This window comes from Ambystoma mexicanum, unplaced genomic scaffold (genome assembly GCF_040938575.1).
Source record: "Ambystoma mexicanum isolate Mex_15411 unplaced genomic scaffold, UKY_AmexF1_1 Mex_scaf10, whole genome shotgun sequence".
NCBI classification, from domain to species: Eukaryota; Metazoa; Chordata; class Amphibia; order Caudata; family Ambystomatidae; genus Ambystoma; species Ambystoma mexicanum.
The window spans coordinates 2962501-2967500 of record NW_027182325.1 but is presented as its reverse complement, the minus strand read 5'-3'; the positions used below and the strand labels follow the sequence as shown (position 1 = coordinate 2967500).

Here is a 5000-nt window from a genome sequence, read left to right as displayed (position 1 = left end):
GTTGCGCAATTACTAATCATGGAGCACAAAAAAGCCTACAGCACCTGGTATTCCCAGGCAGTCTCCCATCCAGGTACTAACTAGGCCTGACCCTGCTTAGCTTCCGAGATCGGGCGCATTCAGTGTGGTGTGGCCGTAGGCTCTGGGCCTAGTGAGTTTTGTACTTTTAAGCATCTAGTCGGCTAGACCTTGCAGTTTTGAAAGGCAATTGTGAAATGGCTCACTTCCTGAACTTGGAGCACAAAAAAGCCTACAGCACCTGGTATTCCCAGGTGGTCTCCCATCCAGGTACTAACTAGGCCCGACACTGCTTAGCTTCCGAGATCAGACGAGATCGGGCGCAATCAGTGTGGTGTGGCCGTAGGCTCTGGGCCTAGTGAGTTTTGTACTTTTAAGCATCTAGTCAGCTAGACCTTGCAATTGAGAAATGGCTCACTTCCTGAACTTGGAGCACAAAAAAGCCTACAGCACCTGGTATTCCCAGGCGGTCTCCCATCCAGGTACTAACGAGGCCCGACACTGCTTAGCTTCCGAGATCAGACGAGATCGGGCGCATTCAGTGTGGTGTGGCCGTAGGCTCTGGTTCTTGTGAGTTTTGTACTTTTAAGCATCTAGTCGGCTAGACCTTGCAGTTTTGAAAGGCAATTGAGAAATGGCTCACTTCCTGAACTTGGAGTACAAAAAAGCCTACAGCACCTGGTATTCCCAGGCGGTCTTCCATCCAGGTACTAACTAGGCCCGACACTGCTTAGCTTCTGAGATCAGACGAGATCAGGCACATTCAGTGTGGTGTGGCCGTAGGCTCTGGGCCTAGTGAGTTTTGTACTTTTAAGCATCTAGTCGGCTAGACCTTGCAGTTTTAAAAGGCAATTGAGAAAGGGCTCACTTCCTGAACTTGGAGCACAAAAAAGCCTACAGCACCTGGTATTCCCAGGCGGTCTCCCATCCAGGTACTAACTAGGCCTGACACTGCTTAACTTCCGAGATCAGTCGAGATCGGGTGCATTCAGTGTGGTGTGGCCGTAGGCTCTAGGAATGCTAAGAATATTACTCTTATGCATTTGCATTTAGTAAGCTAAGCCATGCAGCCACTTGCAACATGATACCACGCTCATCGCTCGATCAGGCTCGATCAGGCGAGATATATAAGACTGGTGGGCCCATTCAGGACTCCTATGTCTGGTAGGATAACTTTAATTCATCCATCCTGTGTCTGTTGCAGGGAGGTGGAGAGAACAATCAACACAATAATGGTTTTCTTTCATGCCTCTTGAAGGACTCAATATTCTCTGTACTGCATTACATGTGAAAGTCGATTTATTACCCATGAACACACTACCTGTATGCTAATTCTATGTAAAAAGGTAGCTCCAGCCCTCATGATGTTGTCCAACATTTCCGCTATAAAACGGGATACAATTATTTTGGAAACATACCAAATTTGAAAAATAATTGAGAAGTTGCGCAATTACTAATCATGGAGCACAAAAAAGCCTACAGCACCTGGTATTCCCAGGCAGTCTCCCATCCAGGTACTAACTAGGCCTGACCCTGCTTAGCTTCCGAGATCGGGCGCATTCAGTGTGGTGTGGCCGTAGGCTCTGGGCCTAGTGAGTTTTGTACTTTTAAGCATCTAGTCGGCTAGACCTTGCAGTTTTGAAAGGCAATTGTGAAATGGCTCACTTCCTGAACTTGGAGCACAAAAAAGCCTACAGCACCTGGTATTCCCAGGTGGTCTCCCATCCAGGTACTAACTAGGCCCGACACTGCTTAGCTTCCTCGGGCGCAATCAGTGTGGTGTGGCCGTAGGCTCTGGGCCTAGTGAGTTTTGTACTTTTAAGCATCTAGTCAGCTAGACCTTGCAATTTTGAAAGGCAATTGAGAAATGGCTCACTTCCTGAACTTGGAGCACAAAAAAGCCTACAGCACCTGGTATTCCCAGGCGGTCTCCCATCCAGGTACTAACGAGGCCCGACACTGCTTAGCTTCCGAGATCAGACGAGATCGGGCGCATTCAGTGTGGTGTGGCCGTAGGCTCTGGTTCTTGTGAGTTTTGTACTTTTAAGCATCTAGTCGGCTAGACCTTGCAGTTTTGAAAGGCAATTGAGAAATGGCTCACTTCCTGAACTTGGAGTACAAAAAAGCCTACAGCACCTGGTATTCCCAGGCGGTCTTCCATCCAGGTACTAACTAGGCCCGACACTGCTTAGCTTCTGAGATCAGACGAGATCAGGCACATTCAGTGTGGTGTGGCCGTAGGCTCTGGGCCTAGTGAGTTTTGTACTTTTAAGCATCTAGTCGGCTAGACCTTGCAGTTTTAAAAGGCAATTGAGAAAGGGCTCACTTCCTGAACTTGGAGCACAAAAAAGCCTACAGCACCTGGTATTCCCAGGCGGTCTCCCATCCAGGTACTAACTAGGCCTGACACTGCTTAACTTCCGAGATCAGTCGAGATCGGGTGCATTCAGTGTGGTGTGGCCGTAGGCTCTAGGAATGCTAAGAATATTACTCTTATGCATTTGCATTTAGTAAGCTAAGCCATGCAGCCACTTGCAACATGATACCACGCTCATCGCTCGATCAGCGCTCGATCAGGCGAGATATATAAGACTGGTGGGCCCATTCAGGACTCCTATGTCTGGTAGGATAACTTTAATTCATCCATCCTGTGTCTGTTGCAGGGAGGTGGAGAGAACAATCAACACAATAATGGTTTTCTTTCATGCCTCTTGAAGGACTCAATATTCTCTGTACTGCATTACATGTGAAAGTCGATTTATTACCCATGAACACACTACCTGTATGCTAATTCTATGTAAAAAGGTAGCTCCAGCCCTCATGATGTTGTCCAACATTTCCGCTATAAAACGGGATACAATTATTTTGGAAACATACCAAATTTGAAAAATAATTGAGAAGTTGCGCAATTACTAATCATGGAGCACAAAAAAGCCTACAGCACCTGGTATTCCCAGGCAGTCTCCCATCCAGGTACTAACTAGGCCTGACCCTGCTTAGCTTCCGAGATCGGGCGCATTCAGTGTGGTGTGGCCGTAGGCTCTGGGCCTAGTGAGTTTTGTACTTTTAAGCATCTAGTCGGCTAGACCTTGCAGTTTTGAAAGGCAATTGTGAAATGGCTCACTTCCTGAACTTGGAGCACAAAAAAGCCTACAGCACCTGGTATTCCCAGGTGGTCTCCCATCCAGGTACTAACTAGGCCCGACACTGCTTAGCTTCCGAGATCAGACGAGATCGGGCGCAATCAGTGTGGTGTGGCCGTAGGCTCTGGGCCTAGTGAGTTTTGTACTTTTAAGCATCTAGTCAGCTAGACCTTGCAATTTTGAAAGGCAATTGAGAAATGGCTCACTTCCTGAACTTGGAGCACAAAAAAGCCTACAGCACCTGGTATTCCCAGGCGGTCTCCCATCCAGGTACTAACGAGGCCCGACACTGCTTAGCTTCCGAGATCAGACGAGATCGGGCGCATTCTGTGTGGTGTGGCCGTAGGCTCTGGTTCTTGTGAGTTTTGTACTTTTAAGCATCTAGTCGGCTAGACCTTGCAGTTTTGAAAGGCAATTGAGAAATGGCTCACTTCCTGAACTTGGAGTACAAAAAAGCCTACAGCACCTGGTATTCCCAGGCGGTCTTCCATCCAGGTACTAACTAGGCCCGACACTGCTTAGCTTCTGATATCAGACGAGATCAGGCACATTCAGTGTGGTGTGGCCGTAGGCTCTGGGCCTAGTGAGTTTTGTACTTTTAAGCATCTAGTCGGCTAGACCTTGCAGTTTTAAAAGGCAATTGAGAAAGGGCTCACTTCCTGAACTTGGAGCACAAAAAAGCCTACAGCACCTGGTATTCCCAGGCGGTCTCCCATCCAGGTACTAACTAGGCCTGACACTGCTTAACTTCCGAGATCAGTCGAGATCGGGTGCATTCAGTGTGGTGTGGCCGTAGGCTGTAGGAATGCTAAGAATATTACTCTTATGCATTTGCATTTAGTAAGCTAAGCCATGCAGCCACTTGCAACATGATACCACGCTCATCGCTCATCGCTCGATCAGGCTCGATCAGGCGAGATATATAAGACTGGTGGGCCCATTCAGGACTCCTATGTCTGGTAGGATAACTTTAATTCATCCATCCTGTGTCTGTTGCAGGGAGGTGGAGAGAACAATCAACACAATAATGGTTTTCTTTCATGCCTCTTGAAGGACTCAATATTCTCTGTACTGCATTACATGTGAAAGTCGATTTATTACCCATGAACACACTACCTGTATGCTAATTCTATGTAAAAAGGTAGCTCCAGCCCTCATGATGTTGTCCAACATTTCCGCTATAAAACGGGATACAATTATTTTGGAAACATACCAAATTTGAAAAATAATTGAGAAGTTGCGCAATTACTAATCATGGAGCACAAAAAAGCCTACAGCACCTGGTATTCCCAGGCAGTCTCCCATCCAGGTACTAACTAGGCCTGACCCTGCTTAGCTTCCGAGATCGGGCGCATTCAGTGTGGTGTGGCCGTAGGCTCTGGGCCTAGTGAGTTTTGTACTTTTAAGCATCTAGTCGGCTAGACCTTGCAGTTTTGAAAGGCAATTGTGAAATGGCTCACTTCCTGAACTTGGAGCACAAAAAAGCCTACAGCACCTGGTATTCCCAGGTGGTCTCCCATCCAGGTACTAACTAGGCCCGACACTGCTTAGCTTCCGAGATCAGACGAGATCGGGCGCAATCAGTGTGGTGTGGCCGTAGGCTCTGGGCCTAGTGAGTTTTGTACTTTTAAGCATCTAGTCAGCTAGACCTTGCAATTGAGAAATGGCTCACTTCCTGAACTTGGAGCACAAAAAAGCCTACAGCACCTGGTATTCCCAGGCGGTCTCCCATCCAGGTACTAACGAGGCCCGACACTGCTTAGCTTCCGAGATCAGACGAGATCGGGCGCATTCAGTGTGGTGTGGCCGTAGGCTCTGGTTCTTGTGAGTTTTGTACTT

At 47.7% G+C, this 5000-nt stretch overlaps 13 non-coding genes and 5 pseudogenes across 13 annotated transcripts; all 18 read right to left on the bottom strand.

The window, feature by feature from the left end:
* Window positions 1-32: 32 nt before the first annotated feature.
* On the bottom strand, window positions 33-141 carry LOC138545266 (5S ribosomal RNA; annotated as a pseudogene).
* A 106-nt stretch (window positions 142-247) lies between these two features.
* Window positions 248-366, bottom strand: LOC138548221 (5S ribosomal RNA). Its single transcript, XR_011292031.1, has one exon. It is a non-coding gene; the product is annotated as a 5S ribosomal RNA (ribosomal RNA).
* Window positions 367-459: 93 nt separating this feature from the next.
* On the bottom strand, window positions 460-578 carry LOC138550551 (5S ribosomal RNA). The gene has a single exon (XR_011294301.1). It is a non-coding gene; the product is annotated as a 5S ribosomal RNA (ribosomal RNA).
* Window positions 579-684: 106 nt separating this feature from the next.
* LOC138540218 (5S ribosomal RNA) lies at window positions 685-803 on the bottom strand. The gene has a single exon (XR_011288273.1). It is a non-coding gene; the product is annotated as a 5S ribosomal RNA (ribosomal RNA).
* A 106-nt stretch (window positions 804-909) lies between these two features.
* Window positions 910-1028, bottom strand: LOC138538973 (5S ribosomal RNA). The gene has a single exon (XR_011287054.1). It is a non-coding gene; the product is annotated as a 5S ribosomal RNA (ribosomal RNA).
* A 463-nt stretch (window positions 1029-1491) lies between these two features.
* On the bottom strand, window positions 1492-1600 carry LOC138545265 (5S ribosomal RNA; annotated as a pseudogene).
* Window positions 1601-1706: 106 nt separating this feature from the next.
* Window positions 1707-1811, bottom strand: LOC138545496 (5S ribosomal RNA; annotated as a pseudogene).
* A 106-nt stretch (window positions 1812-1917) lies between these two features.
* LOC138550550 (5S ribosomal RNA) lies at window positions 1918-2036 on the bottom strand. Its single transcript, XR_011294300.1, has one exon. It is a non-coding gene; the product is annotated as a 5S ribosomal RNA (ribosomal RNA).
* Window positions 2037-2142: 106 nt separating this feature from the next.
* Window positions 2143-2261, bottom strand: LOC138540217 (5S ribosomal RNA). Its single transcript, XR_011288272.1, has one exon. It is a non-coding gene; the product is annotated as a 5S ribosomal RNA (ribosomal RNA).
* A 106-nt stretch (window positions 2262-2367) lies between these two features.
* LOC138538972 (5S ribosomal RNA) lies at window positions 2368-2486 on the bottom strand. Its single transcript, XR_011287053.1, has one exon. It is a non-coding gene; the product is annotated as a 5S ribosomal RNA (ribosomal RNA).
* Window positions 2487-2950: 464 nt separating this feature from the next.
* On the bottom strand, window positions 2951-3059 carry LOC138545264 (5S ribosomal RNA; annotated as a pseudogene).
* A 106-nt stretch (window positions 3060-3165) lies between these two features.
* LOC138548220 (5S ribosomal RNA) lies at window positions 3166-3284 on the bottom strand. The gene has a single exon (XR_011292030.1). It is a non-coding gene; the product is annotated as a 5S ribosomal RNA (ribosomal RNA).
* A 106-nt stretch (window positions 3285-3390) lies between these two features.
* Window positions 3391-3509, bottom strand: LOC138540951 (5S ribosomal RNA). The gene has a single exon (XR_011288974.1). It is a non-coding gene; the product is annotated as a 5S ribosomal RNA (ribosomal RNA).
* Window positions 3510-3615: 106 nt separating this feature from the next.
* On the bottom strand, window positions 3616-3734 carry LOC138542222 (5S ribosomal RNA). Its single transcript, XR_011290209.1, has one exon. It is a non-coding gene; the product is annotated as a 5S ribosomal RNA (ribosomal RNA).
* A 106-nt stretch (window positions 3735-3840) lies between these two features.
* Window positions 3841-3959, bottom strand: LOC138538971 (5S ribosomal RNA). Its single transcript, XR_011287052.1, has one exon. It is a non-coding gene; the product is annotated as a 5S ribosomal RNA (ribosomal RNA).
* A 470-nt stretch (window positions 3960-4429) lies between these two features.
* LOC138545263 (5S ribosomal RNA) lies at window positions 4430-4538 on the bottom strand (annotated as a pseudogene).
* A 106-nt stretch (window positions 4539-4644) lies between these two features.
* On the bottom strand, window positions 4645-4763 carry LOC138548219 (5S ribosomal RNA). Its single transcript, XR_011292029.1, has one exon. It is a non-coding gene; the product is annotated as a 5S ribosomal RNA (ribosomal RNA).
* A 93-nt stretch (window positions 4764-4856) lies between these two features.
* On the bottom strand, window positions 4857-4975 carry LOC138550549 (5S ribosomal RNA). Its single transcript, XR_011294299.1, has one exon. It is a non-coding gene; the product is annotated as a 5S ribosomal RNA (ribosomal RNA).
* Between the last annotated feature and the right edge of the window lie 25 nt (window positions 4976-5000).